Below are 19,951 nucleotides of genomic sequence, written 5' to 3' on the forward strand. Positions count from 1 at the left end.
GCCCAGCCCTGGAATGCAGTCGTGTGGATAATGAATAACAGCCTCTAACACCCTCGAGCCCCCCATGTGTTGTTGTGTGTGTGTATGCGCATAGTGTTTGAGAAAGATGTTTACCTCACCCATGGTTTACCTGATGTTTTGCATAGCCACCCCTCCCACCCCCCCCCCCTCGCTGTTGTTTGCCTCTGACTGAGTTATTCCTGGCAGTTTGTTTGTAGATTTGGTACAAACCTCTTATAGGAGTCACACACTGACATACCTGTAGTGTTGACACATAAAATGTGAAAACAAACAAAAACACGAGTGATGCATTGCGTGCTCATTAGAATATTCACTTTACTTTAAGAGGATTAATTGGGGGGGCAGGACAAATCAGTGAGCTCCATTACCAGAAATTAGGTGTAGCCTAGTTCTCCATGCCAAATTAGCATTACATAATATACTAGCTGAGGGGATGGGGGGAGGTTTGTTTGTTTTCATCACAACTATTTACCGACATTCACTAGTTTAAAGCAGAAGTAAGCAGAATGTTTGTGTTAATATAAGTTAAATAGTTATATCTTCCGACAGCAATCACTTAGGCTATATAGAGTGTTTGGTCTGAAACACGGGTCTGTCAGTCACTCTCTGCTGTAAGCCGAGGAGAAAACTTCTTGTATAGGCTACTTCCGTATCCTACAACCTTTATCCAATGAGGAGAGAGAACAGCATAAAGGGGCAGTCCTCTCTGTGTGTGCAGCCAAGGGATGCGCGTGAATGTGGTGACGTAGGGACGAGGGCGGGGACTGCTAACTCCATCGGCTGACAGGAAGTTAGCCAAAACCACCGGATCGCTAACTTCTGCTTTAAAGCTCCAGTATGTAACTTATTTGGCTTTTTATTAGCAAAAATCAAATATAGCTTTCATAAACGTATTTCACTGAAGTGGAATCACACCCGCATACAAATGAAAGCTTTCTCGTACCTTAGAATGAGTTGTTACAAGTCGTTACAAATACATAAGTGAGCGACGCACCGAACCGAGGCGGCCATGTTGCATCGCCATTTTTTACGTTCAGTGGCAGTGTGACCGTAGGTAACCACGGAAACTCACCGGAGCTGTCGGCTCGGGGAGAAAGTTTTCCAGGTAGCGCCTGTTAAAACTGTCACCACTGTGTAGTGTGAGGAAGGACGGAGGCACTGATGTTGCATTCAGGTGCAGTCAGGCAGACGGCCGTCGGCAAACCAACCGGATGTCATTTTACTCCACGAGAGAAAGACGGTAAAACGTGGGTCAGGTAAACAATACCACATCACCATGACAACATATTGTCACACCTGTATTGTTTTGCCTCGTGCTGGTGGACCACTCCTTTACATAGACGCTTGTTTATCCTGTTACATGCAGCGTCTGTTGTCTGTCTGACGTCTGCCCGATTTCACGTGAATGCAACATCAAGAATACGTTCCGATATGCAACCGCACCACTAGATGGGGGGAATTCCTACATATTATACCTTTAAACGGTAAAGGAAATCTTACCGTATCATGTGTTGTTACTTACAGTGTCAGACATGTGATGGTCAAGATGCTCCGTTGAGTGTTATGACTCTTCACCTGTGTGTTTATGTGGTGTGAATGAAATATCTTTGGGCTCAGACAAAACAAGCAATGTGAAGACGACACAGGGGAATTGTAATGTACACAAAAAAAGTTGGCAAACGATTTGAGGGGGGAAAAAAAACTACAAGTAGTGGCTTCTGATTAACTGATCATCATTAGCTGCAGAAACTTGGAACATGTGTTTATTAATTAAAGTGGGACAACAGGTTGTTGTGCTGGTGCAGTCTGCTGCTGTACGTTGTTATCAGTTGTTTTGACCAGAAAACACCTGCTCTGTTCTGGAAATGAAAAAGAAAAAAAGTGATATTGAAATCATGTTTATTGTCCTTGAAGGATTTGTCATGACTTGTGATTTTTTTTTGTCCAAATTAAGTAAACAAGCTGAAATGAAGTTTATGTAGTGTGGAGGTGGAGGATTATTTGGAAATAGACTGTGGTGGATTTACAGTACTGTATGAATCCCATTCATTTTTGGTTTGGGACGTGTGTGTGTGTGTGTGTGTGCTTCTGCTGCCCTCAACACACATCTCTGTGCATGACAATTATAATAACTACATTGGGTCCTGGTGCACATGTCTGCTGTTGTCAAGTCATTTGGCCTCGTGCACACTGAGCAAGCACAATTAACCACAATGAGCATGGGTGGGAATGTTTGAAATACTTTTACTACACACAAAAAAGCGTGTCGTTATCATTATCTTGCACGTTAACAGATATTTTTCTGTATAATATATCAAAAGTTTTTTTTTCTCCACATATTCCCAGTAGTATTCCCAGTTGCATTAATTTGTCCAGCATCAATAGAGCTGAGTTATAATGCACAACATACATTAAACACTAGTAAATGCATCACTAAGTGAAGTTAGAATAAACCGGCCATTTAATTGTTGTCCTTCAGCAAGTCAGTAGAACTAGTAATTCTGTTTCCTACCACTAAAAGGCAAGCAGGTGACTTCTACCGGTGCATTTCATCCTACATAGATGCAGTTGTGCTGTGCAGTGGCTGAGGTGGAGAGTCTGTGTGGCTGGCCCCGCGCCAGAGGGAATTCGCCTTTCGGCTTCTCATGGAAGTCATAAGCAACTGTTGTGGGGAGGGCTGCGGGGTCAAAGTTTCCTGTCAATCTGGCTCTGTTCGCAGCGCACACTCGGTTCAAAGTGCTTTGTATTGTAAGTCATTGTTAATTAATTTAATGCCGCTCGCCGAGCTGCATAGTCGTCTGGAGTCTGCTACAAAAACGAGAAGAAAAAAAAGAAAGAAAGAAAAAAAAACCCTCAACATGTTGCTCATATTACAGAGTGTGTTGGAGCAGCTGGCGTTGCTTTGCATCGGATCTGAACTTTCTGACGAGGTGTTTTTTTTCTGTGCTGTTGGGATTTTCTTGGAGATTCTTCTGTTCCTCGCATTCGCAACTTTACAACATTACATAACTTACTATAACACCGATGCCTGCGGTGATTAAGACTCCACATCTACTCAGAATGACTCTAAATGTAATGTTGCTATAAAAGAAGGCAGAAATGTGAAAGGAAAATATTCAAAAATTCCAATTTTGATCCCATTCTTCTGCTTCAACAAGGCTGGACCCTGCAGGCCCTAGGCCAGGGGTCACACTTAGCTTCACGTGGGAGCTTTTTAATCCAGGCAGACATCTTCCTGGAAACTTCTGACCCCCCCCTTCATTAATTGCTCTCCGTCGATTGCAACAATTATTGTCATCCAAGGGAGCTGCTTGTCAAGCTGCAGGTTTACCGGTTAATGAGTGGGTCTGATGTGCAGGGTTCCTACGCAAGTATGGAAAGTATGGAATTAGATTTTATACATTTCCAGGTCTGGAAAAGTATGGAAAATGGAAATTATTGTATGGAAATATATTTATCTTAATACTTATCTGGGTTTGGTCTTCAGAAGTTATTTGGGTTAATTATTTTGTATGCGCTATTGTACCTAGCAATCTCCTGGAAATGATTTGGTTACATAATAGCATACACTTTCAGTATAATGAAAACAAATGATTAATTGCATGTTTTTTTTATATAATGCACAACTATTTACTCATATATCACAAATTATTTGAATTTTTTACCGAGAAGTCTGGAAATTAGGGTCTTGAAAAAGTATGGAATTTGGAAATTGTGTGCAGCATTTTGGGAGCAAAACCAAGTAGTTGAGTCAGAAACATGCATCCAGCTCAGCTGCCCCCTCTGACTTCCAATTATGCGGGATATTTGCGAAAGTGATTCGGTCACTCACATGCAGCGTAACCAGCCTTGTGAGAGCAGGAAGGCATCAGCTGTGTGCAGGGTTTAGAGGCTCAGATCAGGTTATGCACAGGTATTCTTCTCCAGCAGCACCACACTGAGCTTTCTGCCCCTGGGGGAGGCAGGACACTTGCCTAACTTGTATACGGGAGTCCAGAACGGAACTGGGACTTGACCCAGCAGAAGCAAGGAGAACTTTTCTCCTCCCCCCCCACCCCCCCTCGGTTGTCTTCCTGCCTTGCTAAAAAAAAAAAAAAAATCAGGTCACAGACACACACACACACACACAGACACACACACACTCACTTCTTCTTATCTCTGACCCGTCAACATACATTTATTTAGTTAATGCACAGCTTGTTCAGATTCAGATTCAGATATTTTTATTCATGTACTTTGCAAGAGAGAATATATTACAGATTTAAAATTACGACAGATGTACATGGAAGGGAACCCCAAGAAAGCAGAAACTGCTTATAATTAGCTTATAAATAGGGGACTATGTTTACACAGTGCTGTTATGACAGGTCTATGAGCCTTTGTGCAAATACGCACTCGTTTAAAAAGCTGCCGGTCTGCGGTAGCTACATTACATTTTCATTCACACTATAGCAGTCCTGCCCACAAATGTGAAAACCTGCAGAATAGCCTAACCCTAACGGTGAATGACCAAAATAACCCAGAGAATATATACTTCACTGTTAGAGAGTGAGGTCCCCAGTGTGAAAAAGCCTACATGAGGCCTGGCACGTCTTGAACTAGTTTCCCCCGATCGCTGCAATATAGGCCAATCTATGCTTAATTCAGATTCAACAGACTTCACGGTCTCTTTGCTTAGTACTTTGTCTTAAAGTGAAACTCATTTTTTTTCCTCTCCTCTAAACGGCCTTATTGAAACACTTCCAGCAGTTTTTGTGTTTTGCTTCACATGGGTTATTCTCTCTGGGTGTTTGTGTGGGAGAGCGTATCATAGCAAATGTCTAGATAACGGTGTCGGAGTGTTTGCCTGGTAACCCTTGGTGCTAACGCTGCAACAAGTGTTGGGATTAAATGGCATCATGTTGGTAAGAACACTGAATGTTTCCTGATGAGGGACACCCCTTTGAACTCAGCGGGACTTCTCCTGCCAGCCGCTCACTTTATCAGAAATAATTACCTCCAATCAAAGCTTGTCTGCTTTTCACTATACTTTGTGTTACAGGAGACGGCATAAGTAGTGGATTTTCTCATAGGGAGAATGCCTTTTTGATACAATAGACTACATGTTACAAACAGAATAGCATAGTGCCGTCCATTTAAAAAAAACAAACTTTTATTTATTTAAAGACTTAAAAAATCACTTCAGCTGTGTTTTGTGCTCTTTTACCCAGGCTCCTGTCCATAGTTACTGTCTGAAAACAAAGGTTTACTTTAGTAATTAACTTATTTATTTGTGTTTGGCTCTTTCTGGAAGAAACCAAAACCTGCTGTTGTAGCAACCTGTTGTATGGTAACGCTTTCTCTGTTGCACTTTTCAATCTTGGAGATGTTTCCATGTTTTGACAGAAATCATTATAATGATTTATAATGTATATAGTAATAGTAATTTAGATAACTGCCAGTAGTTTTTTTTTTCCATTTTGCAGAGACTTGGAATAGTTGATCCAAACTTTATTCTTACTGCATTTTTTTTTGTCTTTTGTTGTATTTCTTTCATCTCTTGGTATGGAAACAACATGGATATATTATCACCCTTGACTGTAATAGTATTAGTAAATCATTTTCTTAAATATGCAACAGTCATTTGTCCAGCCTCCTGGCAAATGTAAGTCATTTTAAAGCTGTGGGGGAGGGGGGGGGGGGGGGGGGGGGGGGCTAGTGCTTTAGCTGCTTAACACTCCACTGGAGTTTGTTCATCAGCTAGTTGCTAAGTGTGTCTGTCTGCTGTTTGGTACCCGGCAGGTGTGTTTACAGCTGCCTCATGTAAAGTAAGGGAGTTCATTGTGCAGAAGCCAAAACATGCTCAAAAATACTGAAATGCTGTGTAGATCTGCAGAGATGGGCCATAAGACATTGCAGCAACTCCTCACACATTAAACAAAGTGGTTGTTTTATAGTAGAATTTAAAGATATTTTAATATTCAACATTTTCTGAGTTTCATTCTCTCATGTCAAACATACCGGTATAAGAAAAACAACCAACCACGGAGGCATTGTCTATTCACAACACCGCAGTTTGCTCATTGTTTGGCTTTCGGTGTATAATAGTTCTTTTTAAAAAAAAATCAATCACAGAATCAATGGATGTCTCTAAAGTGAGCTCTTCTAGTAACCACCAGTAACACAACAACAAAGTGTTGACATGGAAATGAAAGCGACCGCATGTTTTACTGTGGATTTTGTAAAGTCTCTACAAGTTGATTTACATTTGTAACTCAGTGAAGAAGCGGTGGACTTGTTGGTGGAAACGCTGTTTGGTGGTGCTTTTGAAAACCAGATGTCAAATGTGCCATGTGTCATTCATGAATTTCTCCATTAATATTGTATGAATGTAGAGTGCTTGTGTTTAACGTAGTGCTTCCACGTAGGATATGAAGTCACATTCAGATATCAGGTAATTACAACGTAACATGGAAATGATTTAAGACACGGTTGACTTTTGGTGATTTAGATATCGTCTGGATTGAACTCTTGTGTTTGTTGTGCTAAAACAAAACTGGCTTTTGAATTGGCCTACATTCCTCAGATTCTGGTACAACATGGAGTAGGCTTTTAAGAGCCGATTAGTACAACAGTTGAGGAGTGTGAATCCAGGAGCGTTGCATTCCCAAAGCCTGTCTGATCTGGCATTATGACTTTTCTTTACATTTACTTTCTGGCCGGTCGGTCGGCGCTCCACGCTGCACACATTTCAAGCAGTCCGTGGTCCTAATGGAACCGTGGTGCGAAAAATGTAAAATGTTTGTTAGCACAGTACAGGTGGGCTGTTTCATTGTGCGTACATGCTGCCCTTTACTGTACCACTACAACAACACAAACACCGGTGTGTCAGAGTCAGCTTGCTATATTTGGCATTAGATGGAAAATGCTTCAGCCTCCAAATTTGTCCTACTTGGCAATAAAACCTTTGTGCAACCAACAAAATAGAATATAGAAAATACTTCTGTGTTAAAAAATAAAAAATCACACAAAGTCCATTGAAGATGTCATGTTACGAAACATCACTTTGAAGAGCAAATTGTGTGGGTTTCTTTCGTGCCCTCTTGCCTCTGTGTGGCAGATTTATTTGTATGAAACAGTGATGTATCTAAAGGGCTGATTCTAATGGAGCCACAATGGGCTTTTATGAATGTACTTCTCTGAAAGAAGAAACATGAAGGACTCATTGTAACAGGTATAGTGGTAGCACTGTATTTGTGAGGTCTCTGTAGGTTTTGAATAGTGAAATCTATTGTATCAAGTGATTAAAACACAAGTATTGTGTTTTCCCCATTGGTTTAGCTGTTACATGTCAGATCTGTAGCTTGAACCATGGCCTCACTGCTGCTAACTCATTTCATTTCTGGAAACCTGTGATGATGGCTGTTCCTGCAGGAAAGGCTTTGATGGTTTTGTGTTGTGGATGTAGTTAAGGAGCCGAGTCTGCTTCCAGCACATGTTGCCTAGGATCCGTAGCCATGCACTACTGGGCAAAATTTGTCATTATGCAATCCAGAATGCAGCCACCCCCACGTTCCTTTTGATAAGCTGTTTCCCAAAACAGAGATCACTCTGGACCTGTTTATGAAGGACCGAGGTGTTAGCAGGGTGTTTTAGGCTGTTTAGCCGACATGATAGAGACGCTGTTACCATAATAGCTGAAGAGTGATGTGTGTAACGTGTTAAAATGACTTGTTCCAATAAGAAAAAGGCTTCCTTTTGACATCTGAGGTACCTGAGTGAGCAGAAACTTTATTCATTTTTAGATTAGAGCGAACACTATGCTTTAATCAATGCTTTAAAAATCTGTTCAGTGAGCGTTTGGGGGTTCTTGTCTAGTATTAGCATCTTAATTAGTTTTGTGGTCTCAGCCTGTATGGAAGGTGTTGATGTTGAGCATGCTGATTGAAAGGTTCAAGACATTAGTGAAAAAAGGGAAACACATGGAACCAAAGTGAACTCAGTCGACATTATCAACATCAGCTTCTCTCCCAAAGCTAAAACCACCAAACCAAGAACTGTAATCTGTAATGTCATCAAGTTGAGATAACTTTAAGATGGTCCTTTTGTTTTTAATGGCAGATCATGTTGCTCTTAACATTGAAATAGAGATCAGTTTGTATTATGGAAAAAAAAAAATCCACAACATAGTCTTTAGTCCAAAGCCATATTCTTAATGTGTCTGGTGAGAGGAAAATGTCACAGACATGCTTGTTTTCACTGTAGTTATGTCTTTAAGATATTATCATGGTAATTTGGGTGTTGTTCATTATGTCATTCTTATGAAATGAAGGGAAATTGCTGCAATTAGTGTCCCTGTATGATAATTAGGAGGAGGAGGAGAAGAATAATGGTGATGGCCACAGAGCTGCAGTGATTATAATTTCTTATTAACAGGGGCTGAAATGGGTAAATCTGTGAAAATCCAGCTAAATGCGAGGTTTGCTCTGAAACTCAGGCCCATTTTTCACACAGTAGAAGCCTGTCACACTGGCTAAGTTATCAGAGGTTACAGTAAGCACCATAATGAAGCAAGTACAGTAGTTTGTACTGTAGGTCTGTGGTTTACAGTGAAGCTTCTATTAAACATGCTCTGATTTAAAAAAGGAATTTACATTAAGCACCCCAGTCCACTATACTCTACCTTAAATTATGCTGCATTTGCATGTACATGTATATATACACAATTATATCTTTTTCTAGTTTATTTCTCACTCTGACTTGAGCAAAAAGAAAAAGAAGGCCCATTCAGGCTGTGCCTCACAGAGGGACAGAAAGCCCTCCAGCTTGGTCAGCCTGGTAACCAGGCTCTGTGCAGCACACTCAGGGAAGCAGAGGCACTTGCTTGTGCAGCAAGTCCCATCCCCCTCCTCCCACATTCCCTCTCTCCCTCTTCTCTCCATATTGTCCTCTTGCCCATTTCCCTCAGTGTTATAAATTACAAACGACACAAACCTCCAGGCCTAATGCCCTGCCATGGACGCCTTCCAAGCTGCACTTTTTGGAGAGCCAAGAGGCTGGCTTCATTGATAACACCGGGCACACTGTCCGTCTCTCCATTTACTGGCAGGAGGAAAAGCCCAAGACGGGCCCTTCAGGCCCGAAAGACACCAGCGCTTTTTACAATCAGCTGATGTAGCCTACTTTTCGGAGACTTGAGCAGCGGTACTGTTTCAAATCACCTGGCCCTGTAAAACACACAAATAATAAATAAAACACTAAAAAAGAACTGAGCATCAAGACTTTATATATTTACTCTTACAAGAGGTCTGGTGATCAGAAGTAGAAATGAAAGTCTGTGGGAAACTAATCAAAGTCATTTTTGGGCACATTTGGAAAATTCTCACACCACCGTTGTGGTTTTCTGAGAAATTGGCACCGGCTGCCCGTAAGCATTTATTAGCATAAGCCAATGGGCCATGAAGTGTCATTCTCAAAAGTGCATGTGACCATTGCGTGCCCTCACACTGCCAAAGTGATATTAAAGGAAAATCCACCTTAAAATGAACTCTAATTGACAACTTGCCAGTGCAGAGAAAGCATACCAATATCCTAAAAGGCCAATTAGGTTCACAAACGTATGGCTCTTTTAGTAGCTCCTCATACCAACCGGTGAAAACAAGATCAGTTCACATTCTTTTCTCAAAGGTGTTATGTAACTAAACTGAAAACAGTTTGAATGCACTTTTAGGGTCTTTTTGCAGCACATCTATACGCTGGTATAAACCACATACTGTATCTATCTTGATGTGCTCTTACTCTTAACTGCACAGATGCATTTTCAGGTCATTCAGTTTTCTTGGTATGCCTGCCCCCTTTTTCCCCCTCCGGTGTCTCCCAACTAACAGCGAGGGGGGGAAACTGCTAGTAGAGCCCCACTATGGGCTGCAGGCCCCTGCCACTGCTCCAGCTAACCCACCAGACCCAGATCCAGCCTCCAAGTCTTAACCCCATCCGCAGCTGACCCTTCAGCTCCAATTATTATTCCTGTCCTGTTTGCTTCCATTGCGGATGGTGAGTTTTCTGTGCGACTTTGCTGTGCTTTTGTCGTATTTTGGATTTAGTTTAGTTTGAAGTTGTTTGAGTTCTGTTTCAGGGTGGATTTCCCCCCCTTTTGGGAAAAGACTTGTAACAAGTTTGAAGTGGCGCGATTTAATGAGTAATGGTTAATTAGTCATCAGAGGGGTGTTAAGAGAAACACTGTTTATGACCATTTGAGCGTCACAGGGTCAGGACCCTTGTTTGAGAAGAATTGTTTCACACCATTACCTGTGGTGTTCATTGACGTCCCTTGCTCAAGGCTGTTCGCATACCTCCACTGTGGCAGGGCTGCACTATTTCAATTATCTCAAACAGATGGCTGAATGACTTGATGAGGTAATAATTATATCAACGATCACTTCAGTTTTTGATTAGTGTGTTTTTTTTAGGCTTTTAGGGTGACTGCCAACTTAAAAAAAAGTGAATACATTAGCATGCTAACTAACATGCCTAACAGTTTGCTCAGCTTCAAATATAGACAAAAATATTTATATGCACATAAAATATGATCATAATGTTCTTATCTTGGTGATTTACGTAGCTGCACATGCAAATTAAAAGATAAAAGGTGTAATGTAGCGAGTTGATGAGTCAGTGTGGACGAGTGGCGTAATAAAAACAACACAAGGATGCGGGCCATTCTTGCAGGTTTCATGTTTTCCCCAACAAACCCACATTCTCAAAGCTTATTGCACAAAGCACGGGAGCTTTTTTTATTGAGTACTTAGCTCATTCTAGCTTTAAGGATTTCGCCCCGGCTAATTGTTTTTATTGAGGTATTAATTATGAGTTTTAAAGCTCCAAGTACTCTGTGCCAAAAATGCGTGTTTTAAATTAGCTTCCTCTTTCTGTGTCACACAAGTGAGGTGTGCGTCAAATGATCCGGCTGCAGTAGTGAAGGTGCCATGTGACATATCACCGCTCAGAGGGTGTTTCCATTTTACATAGCACAACACCTTGTTGTGCTGCATCTTCATGCATTATGACATTGTATTATATGAGCTTGGAAAGGATTAAAAACAATATCAAGTGAATTAACAGCACTTAGTGTTCACAAACTGTGTTTCTACTCACAACCTGATTGGTAGAAGTTAAATCTTCTAAGTGGTCTATTCAACACGCTGCTATTTATAGAAGCAAATTAATTTCCATTCATCTTTGGTGACATTTTTAACAGTAAATATACAGTTAATAACTTTCTCTTGTACAGTAGTCAACTCCTACAGGATGTAATCAAACACTTAGCCTGTTGCTACAGCCAACCAGAGCTAGAGCTTCTTTAGCTTCTGTGGTGTATTTGTCATTCAAACACGTTAGTTACAGAGACGTGGAGCTGTACGACTCCTCGCCTCCACCTACACACTGCTCCTCTGTGTTGTTAGATCAGAGGATGAGGGTGAAATGAAGAAAATTGGACCTCAGCCCCGCTGTTTTGGAAATGTGAACAAAGTTTTTGGCAGTTGATACCCAAACCCTAAACACACACCCCCCTGCTTTATTCTGCTCCGTGCCCATATAGGACGCACAAGCTGATGGTCAAGCTTGGCTTTTAAAAGATGGGGGTGTTGGTTCATCTCACAGTTCACTAGCTATGTGTGAGACTTGATAAATATATATACAGTACATACACAGTGAGGAAGTAATGTATACTGATCATACAGACTTTGCTGTGGCCACAAGAGGAAATTAAACTCACTGTCTCTGAATTTCATTTGTCATTTTCATGATCTGTACCACGTGAAAGCGACCCTAGAGGAAAGTTGTGATTCATAAACTGACTCAATACCATCTAAAGTTATCTAACACAAGCTACTGTAAACTCCTGGTCACCAGATAAGGCTGTAGTAGCAGAGACACTGCTTGTATTGAATTGAGGAAGATTGTTTTATAACGTTTTTTTTTTCTTTTTTTTCTTTAACAGGACTATTATATTATTTCCTCATTGAAATGTTACATAGTCTCAAATTGAAGTTTAGCATTTAGAAACAGAATCTAAAGTAACGAAACATATCAATATTGGCAACCTTTAAGGATCACAAATGTACATGTGTTTTAATTGATACAGTATTCTGAGAGGGATTTACATAGCTGTTTACAGCAGTTCACACATCTAGCCTCCAGAGTTGTCAGAATACAGGGTTTGGTGTCTTTATATGCTCAACAAATATCAAACCTGTTAGCCTTACTGTGACGACAAGACTGAGGATATGTGAGTCAATAACAAGTTATTGCGTTTAATAAACCAACATCTTGTAGCTTTTACATGTCTTTTCATCAGACTATTAAAATGTTAAATACTGAGATGTATCAGTGTTAGATTCGGCAATGCATCGCAATGCGGGGCATGCATGACATGCGGCAACGTGCCATAACCGATTATGTCACTGTTTATTTTCTGGCCTTGAGTGGACAATAAAGTTGTGAAGTTTCAATTACTTCAGGGGGCATTTCCGGCAAAGATACAGGAGAGTGATAATACACACATAGCAGCCAATACAATCTGTTGTTCAATATCTGACTGCTTGTATTGCCTCATGACTAGGGTTGCAAAATTCCGGGAATTTTCAAAGTTGGAAACTTTCCATAGGAATTAACAGGAATATATGGGAATTAATGGGAATATATGGGAATAAACGGGAATAAATCCGAAATTTACAAAATTGATTGCTGAGGGTGAGAAATATTTTACTCAGCATTCATGTTTTTGTTGTTTAGTAAAATAATTGATTGTTCATACAAGAATTAAAACTTGATAAAGTTCTACTCACAAATGAATATATTGAAATGTTTTTTAATTGTATTATTTTGCATGGATGTCTGCTTATGACAAAACAAAATATTTACATTTATGTTTGGATATGATACAGTTTGTTTAAATTAATTACCCCCAATTTCCAATTAATTCCCAATAATTCCCATACATTTCCATAATTCCCATAAATTCCCATAATTCCCATGGAAAGTTTCCAATTTGGAATATTTCCAAAATTCCCCATCTTAATTTAGTTTCTGGAAATTTTCCGGAAATTTACTGGAAATTTTCCACCCCTTTGCAACCCTACTCATGACTGATGAAAAATTTGCCCTGTCGTGTGCAGTAGAATTTTGATGCATCATAGAGTCAAATTGAATCGAATTGTGAGGGCAGTGCCAATGCACACCCCTAGTTAGACGGCACTTGGTTTGACTTTGGGCTAATAGGTGAGCCGTTTTGCGCCGCTTTAAAGTAGCACTATCGCAAATTCGAATTATTTGTTCGGCCACTAGATGGGGCCGGTGGTGCAGCGTATCAGATAGAAACATCCTTGTTCTCTTTACATAGCGTGCCGTTCAGGAGGTGGGGCTAAGCGCCGGGCCGGCTTGTCTCATAACAAAAAGGAATTCTGCATTTGCTCCACAGGCACTACACCATTGGCTATATTTTGTGTACATATAGTTATAGCTCCCCTGGACCTATTCATTGCATATTTCATTTTTTTTTTTATGGCTATTACTGCTGTATTTGCGATAATGCTACTTTAAGTTGATATGCTAAGCTAGGCTAAACACATCTCATCTCAGTCTCCTCGTCGCACAGGAAGCTTCTTGTTGTTGCAACGATAATTAACAGAAATAAAAGTGATTAGCATTTCTTGATATCAGGTGATCTGTAAGCACTAGATAGCACACTTCATCCAAAGTGAAGTTTCTGCATTCTGACCTTCTGTCTTAGGTGTCACTATTGCATCAAGTTTCCACATGTATGTCTGCTGCCACTGATGCACTGTGTAGCCTACACCATGTGAGTTGCATCTGTTGGAATGCACAGTTCCTTTAATTAATACCATCCCATAGCTGCCTCCAAATCGTAAAGGAGGTATATACACATGTATCGGCAGAAATAGAGAGTAATTAACTTCTGTAATACACAGTTAATTTCTTCAAGTCATCATGTTGACCGTGCCAAAAGAGTAGCTGTGTGAAGACAGTCTGACGCCCAGAAATTCTAAAGTATTCAGACATGATTCTACTTTCATGTGTCTGTCTTGCTTTAAAAACACCCCCGCTTCTTGTCATCGCTGTATGATGTGCTCACCATTCAGCAGTTGCAACACTCACATAACAGAGCAGCACCTGACCACAGGCCCATTCATTTATTCCCACTGGTTTCCCATTGATGCCTCTCCTTATGACTGAGGCCCAAAGGAATCTCCACCCAGGGGACCTTTCAACAACAAACGCAGCCAGCTACGACAGCAAGCTGCTTCTCTGAATGAACAACAATGTCATTCCAGCAGTGTGCGTGTGTGTGTGTGTGTGTGTGTGTGTGTGTGGCTGTACTGTATGTGTGTGCGTGTGTGTGTGAGTGTAGTGAAACACCACTGGCTAGTAGCAGCAGAGTGATCTTGTGACCAAGGCCTCTTAATGATGGTGAGCAATGAGCAGACTTAACGTCTCTGCCTTACCCTGATTGGTCCATATCATGCTAACTGAATTGTTTGACCCAGAGGCTGTCTGAGGCCACCAACACCAACACCACACTGGTTGATGTCACACAAAGAAGCCTGCTTTAGGCAGCTGAAAAGCAGCTTTATTTCGTTCAAATCATAGACTGTAAAAAGAATGGACGTAGCGTCCGTGACGTCACCCATTGGTTTTGGGGAGTCGTTTTTGTGACTCAAATATGGCGGTCTGAACAGCGCCATGTTGGATTGGCCAGCCAAGAACCCGCCCACTGGCCTCGAAGCAGCTGTCCACGGAGCTGCTCGGACCTGTCACTCAACGGTTCCGCACCCTAATTGGCCAGAGTTTTAACCTAATAACAGTAAAACGGTATAGTTTAAAAAAAATTCACCCCCCTCAGAGTGTGTGCGGGGGTAGAAACTATCGATTGAGACGAAAAAACGTTCTGACACCAGGCTTTGATCATGTTTATTGAGGATGTAAAGTTTAACATGGTGGTCTATGGAGAATGCTCCCTTCTGACACCAGCCCCCAGAGGAATTCGAGGGGATTGCAGTTTTTTGAACGTGGAAGTGAGCTTCACTTCTCAGACCGACAACTGCCCCCTTGGTTCAAATGTTTTTCATTCATCAGTAATCCCCCCCATCAACAAAGTGAAGTGTTCCTTTCAGCTCTGAATGAGCCGTTCATATCATTCATATCTACATGGAGCGGGTAAGCTCGGTGCTGGCTGCCATGTGGTGTCGCCATGTTTTTACGTTCAGTGGCAGCGTGACGGTAGGAAACCACGGAAACTCAGCGGAGACACCGGAGCTGTCGGCTCAGGTGGAGGTGGCGTCTGTGAAATGTCACCGCGGTAACGCAGTGAGGAGGAATGGAGCGTTACACTGATGCTGCATTCACCTGCTGTCGGGCAGACGGCCGTCGCTAACAAACCAGATGTCATTTTAGTCACAGAAGTCGAGAGAAAGGCGGTAAAACGTGGGTCAGGTAAACAATACGACATCGCCATGACAACATATTGTCAGGTGTATTGTTTTGCCTCATGCTGACGGACCACTTGTTTACATAGAGGCTTGTTTATGCCGTTACGTGCAGCGGCTGTCGTCCGTCTGGCGTCTGCCCAATTTCACGTGAATGCAGCATGAAAAATACGATTGAGTTGCTTGCGATCTACAACTGCAACGCTAGATGGTAGTAATTCCTACACAATGTACCTTTAATATAAAGGGTTCAAATAAGTGAGCAGGTGGACATCGATTCCTTACTCAACTTGGTGATCTCAGTTGGCACTGAGTGTATAGAGCTTATGACTGTGTCTGTAACCACAGTTTCAGCGGCTGTCTTTACACTACAGGCCTTGATGCCCAATTCTGATTTGTTGCCTATATCCAATTTTTTTGACTTGTCTATTTACATGTTCTATCAGAAGTGACCCATATCTGGTATCTGTATTTACACCTGCTGTGCTTGCATGAAACAACCCACTGAAGAGGAAATAAGCTAGTGATTTTTAAGCTAGATTGTCACGTTATAATTCCATAATAATTATAAACAAAGGTGAGTCTGGTGCTCAGAGTTTATATCCAACACGTCACTGTTTACAAACTGAACATTACAAAATGAAGTTAGTTAGTGCAAGTGCAAGTTAGCCTAAGTGCCTGCATGGAGCGGAGCTGTTGTGAGATGAGCAGCTAGCGGTGACAGTGTCGGTTGTGCGACCATCCAATCCTCTGTCACTCGGTGTGGACGGGACAAAGCCTTTTGGACAAATTTGTATAAATTGTTTTTCTTCCCTGGATTTCTAATCAGCTTGTTTCAGTTTTTGCAGGTAGGAAAACGTGAAATCTGGTGTTAAAGCAGAAGTAAGCGGAATGTTTGTGTTAATATAGCCTAAGTCTTAAATAGTTCTATCTTCCGACAGCAATCACTTATAGAGTGTTGTATTGGCCTTCTTCTCGTCCCAATGATCGGAAGAAGGTCACGGTGGCTGGTCTTCGCTTTTCGGACGCGTGCGAGTGCGACCAAACAATGACTGCCCAAAACGAGGTTCCAGTGGTAAAATACACAACATTTATTAACAACAAATACCTCTTCCATGTAGCAGATCGGACACAAATGGCACATCGACACGGTCAAAAACTGTTTGCCTTGACCAGCAACACCTGGCACTGATTGTCCTCGGGTTAAATCCCCCCGTGACCCGGAAGTCCGTGACGATACTTCCGGTGTCACCGGAGGTTATCACAATAAACCTACCACACAGAAGAACACCAAAATAAAAGCTAAAATGGCTCCTACAAGTGTTTGGTCTGAAACACGGGTCTGTCAGTCACTCTGCTCTGCTGTAAGCCGAGGAGAAAACTTTCCTTGTATCCTACAACCTTTATCCAATGAGGGGAGAGAACGGCATAAAGGGGCGGTCCTCTCTGTGTGTGCAGCCAAGGGATGCGCGTGAATGTGGTGACGTAGGGACGAGGGCGGGGACTGCTAACTCCATCGGCTGACAAGTAGTTAGCCAAAACGACTGGATCGCTTACTTCTGCTTTAATCTGGCGCGCTCTTTTTTTCATACTCCCTCGCTTGTCCTCAGTCTGCATCGAAATGAATGTTATTGTATATGAAAACAAGAGCTTGTGAGAAATAAAAAACATATGCGTGGACACCGCAAAAATGAAACACTGTAGCCTTACTCCTGTGACAGTGACCACGGCTGGCCACAGCTGGTCATGGTAGTCCAGGTCAGCCCCACGTGTCAATCACAGGCTACAGAGGTTCAGCAAAACGTGTGGGCACGGGAATTAATATCATTATTGATGACGTACGACACGCATTGCCAGGAAAGATCCAATCTGTCTGTTTAGACTGCAGACGTATTGGCAGATATCCGATTTCGAATCTGATTTATTTCCACATATAACAGTTGCCTGAATCTGATCTGACAAGATTCCATGTGAATTTGTCCCGTTTACACGTGCATGTTACAGATCCGATCTGTGCCACTTGAGAGGAAAAAAATCGGAATTGGGCCACTTGAATCATGCAGTGTAAAGACAGCCAACTTGTCCATATATGGACGACGACATCTCCCATCAGCCGCTTTGTCCCTGAATTCTCCCTTTGTTGTGTAAATCATTTTCTGAGAAAAAGGGACAGTGTGAGGTTAATTCAAAGTGTGTCCCGTCTTTCATTGTGAGAACAGGCTGTCTTTGGCCAGTGCTGTGTCAAATCTACATAGACACATTCAATAGTATTCAGTCTCAGCATTACCTGCCACCTGTTGTACTTCAGTATCGCACCAGTACAATTAGAAGGATAACAGTAGAAGAAGATATTAATGAGGCAGCATAAAGTTGTTTTGTTTTCAGACACATTCCTCTTTATATTCTTATTACAAAGATTGATCTGGGTTTAATTTTCACAGTGGTGTTTGGAAGAGATTGATCGATAAAGTTTTGAGAAGATATACACTTTATCAAGAATAAACCACGTTGTCATAATCCTTTCATGAGAAGGGGTAAAAAAAAATAAAATTAATTTATGGGCAACCGTGTATAAACATGCCACCACATAATATCACTGCTGTGTACAAACTGTTTAGCTTGGTAAGTAGTGTTTGTCTTTGCATGAACTGTGTGTGTGTGTGTTTGTGAGTGTGTGTAAATGGATTATGACTGAGTGTCTGTGTTTCCCAGCTGTCTTGCTGGATGACCACTTCACTACAGATCAATAGCTCATAACTCCAGGTAGTGGCCTGTGACCATGTGTCAATGAGAACATGAGGTGCTGTGGTTTTAACACTCAGAACAGTGTTTTTCCTCATCCTGTTGATAATTACTCTGTCAACATAATACGACCTGAGCTCCACAGCAATCTGTGAGAAGGTTGTGCAGGAAAAAGCTCAAATAGTCTGACATGAAGCTGCATGTAGATGAAAATGCAAAACATGTAGGATTCGGAAAAGCTTTGAAGGATATCAGCTATCCACAGAGACGGGAAGGATAGTTCTGCAAAGATTAATGTAAATGTGAGGAGCTTCATGAATAACCAACACAGAGGAGCTGCTGTTAGGAGCATGAGTTTGAAAAATGCTTTGTAGAAAAACCAGGTAAGGGTCCAAGTCATAGTAGCTGTAGGTCAGCATCTGCCTGAGGACGTGGTCTAGGAACTGCCCCTGCCCTTACCACTGCTGTCCACTAGCAAGCTTGATAAGACCTAACCTTTTCCCACAAAAATGTTTGAAGGCCCAGCTGTTTAGTAGTTGTTATGTTAGTTGTTGAACTGAGCTGAAACCCAGTGGTTGGACTGAAAAGTGTAATTTGCTGTATTATTTTTTATCTCTGGCACCATGAATCCTGGGATCAGTTGTGTCATGAAAGATGGATCCTTTATTGCAGAGGGACAGAAGGCTGCATTTGGAGCAGCCTTCAAAATAGGACAGTCTGGACGTGCTGCTGTGATGCGGGTGGTCTCCAAAGGATGCAGCCTGAACTTAAAGGGATACGCCAACATTTTTTTGTGTGTCTTGCCTCACTCCCGAGTCCATGACCAGCAGATAGACACCATCCTTTCGACTGTGCGTGCAGTAACAAGGGAGATACGGGCAGAGCTGGCGCACCGCTAATTAGCTTAGCTCAAATGCTGGAAGTGCATAGGTAGTGTTAGCCTGCCTCCTACCCGAGCCGAAATCAGCAGTCAGAAGCTGATTTCATTTTAGCTCTAAACTCTGTAAATATATCACTTCATCGACATTTCAAACATTTTTGGGCGAGAAAGTAGCCGTTTAGATCAGCAGTGTGTCGTTAATTTGTCTAAATACCAGCTGTTTACAATTTTGTTCGGACGAATTCGGCGCTACTCAAGCTAGCCGCTGTGACCAACGCACTTCCGGTTACTTTCACAAAATAAAAACACCTGTTGCCCTATACATACAGAAAACCATGACGATAGAATTTGTGCTTTTACTTTGAAATAGGAAGCTAACCTACCCTCGATATAGCTAGCTTGAACCAAAATAAACCGTCTTTGCTTGAACCCTCCGTTTTGACCGATCTCGTCCCGTTAGCGGCATTTGACCGCTCAAGATGCCTTACCGGAGAGTTTTGTCAGCTCTGAGACGAAGATCGGCCCGCCGGTTTCCGTTTAGAGTTGCTGAAGAGTTTCTCTGATGACTTTAGGTGGAGGCAGGCTAACACTACCTATACACTTCCAGCGTTTGAGCTAAGCTAATTAGCGGTGCGCCAGCTCTGCCCGTATCTCCCTTGTTACTGTACGCACAGTCGAAAGGATGGTGTCTATCTGCTTGTCATGGACTCGGGAGTGAGGCAAGACACGAAGAAAAAAAAATGTTGGCGTATCCCTTTAATAGCTAAGTCTAATATTGGATACCTGTGTCTTGATCAGGACCCGGAGCAAATGGTGCATCAGC

The 19,951-nt window shown here is 41.9% G+C and overlaps 1 protein-coding gene across 1 annotated transcript in view; it reads left to right on the forward strand.

The window, feature by feature from the left end:
• The window catches only part of cnnm2b (cyclin and CBS domain divalent metal cation transport mediator 2b), a gene marked incomplete at both ends in the record, with an annotated part of 48,846 nt that overhangs the window by 2,445 nt on the left and 26,450 nt on the right, over positions 1-19,951 (forward strand). The gene's annotated exons all lie outside the window — the stretch shown is intronic.

This window comes from Trachurus trachurus (genome assembly GCF_905171665.1).
Source record: "Trachurus trachurus genome assembly, chromosome: 1".
Classification (NCBI taxonomy): domain Eukaryota; kingdom Metazoa; phylum Chordata; class Actinopteri; order Carangiformes; family Carangidae; genus Trachurus; species Trachurus trachurus.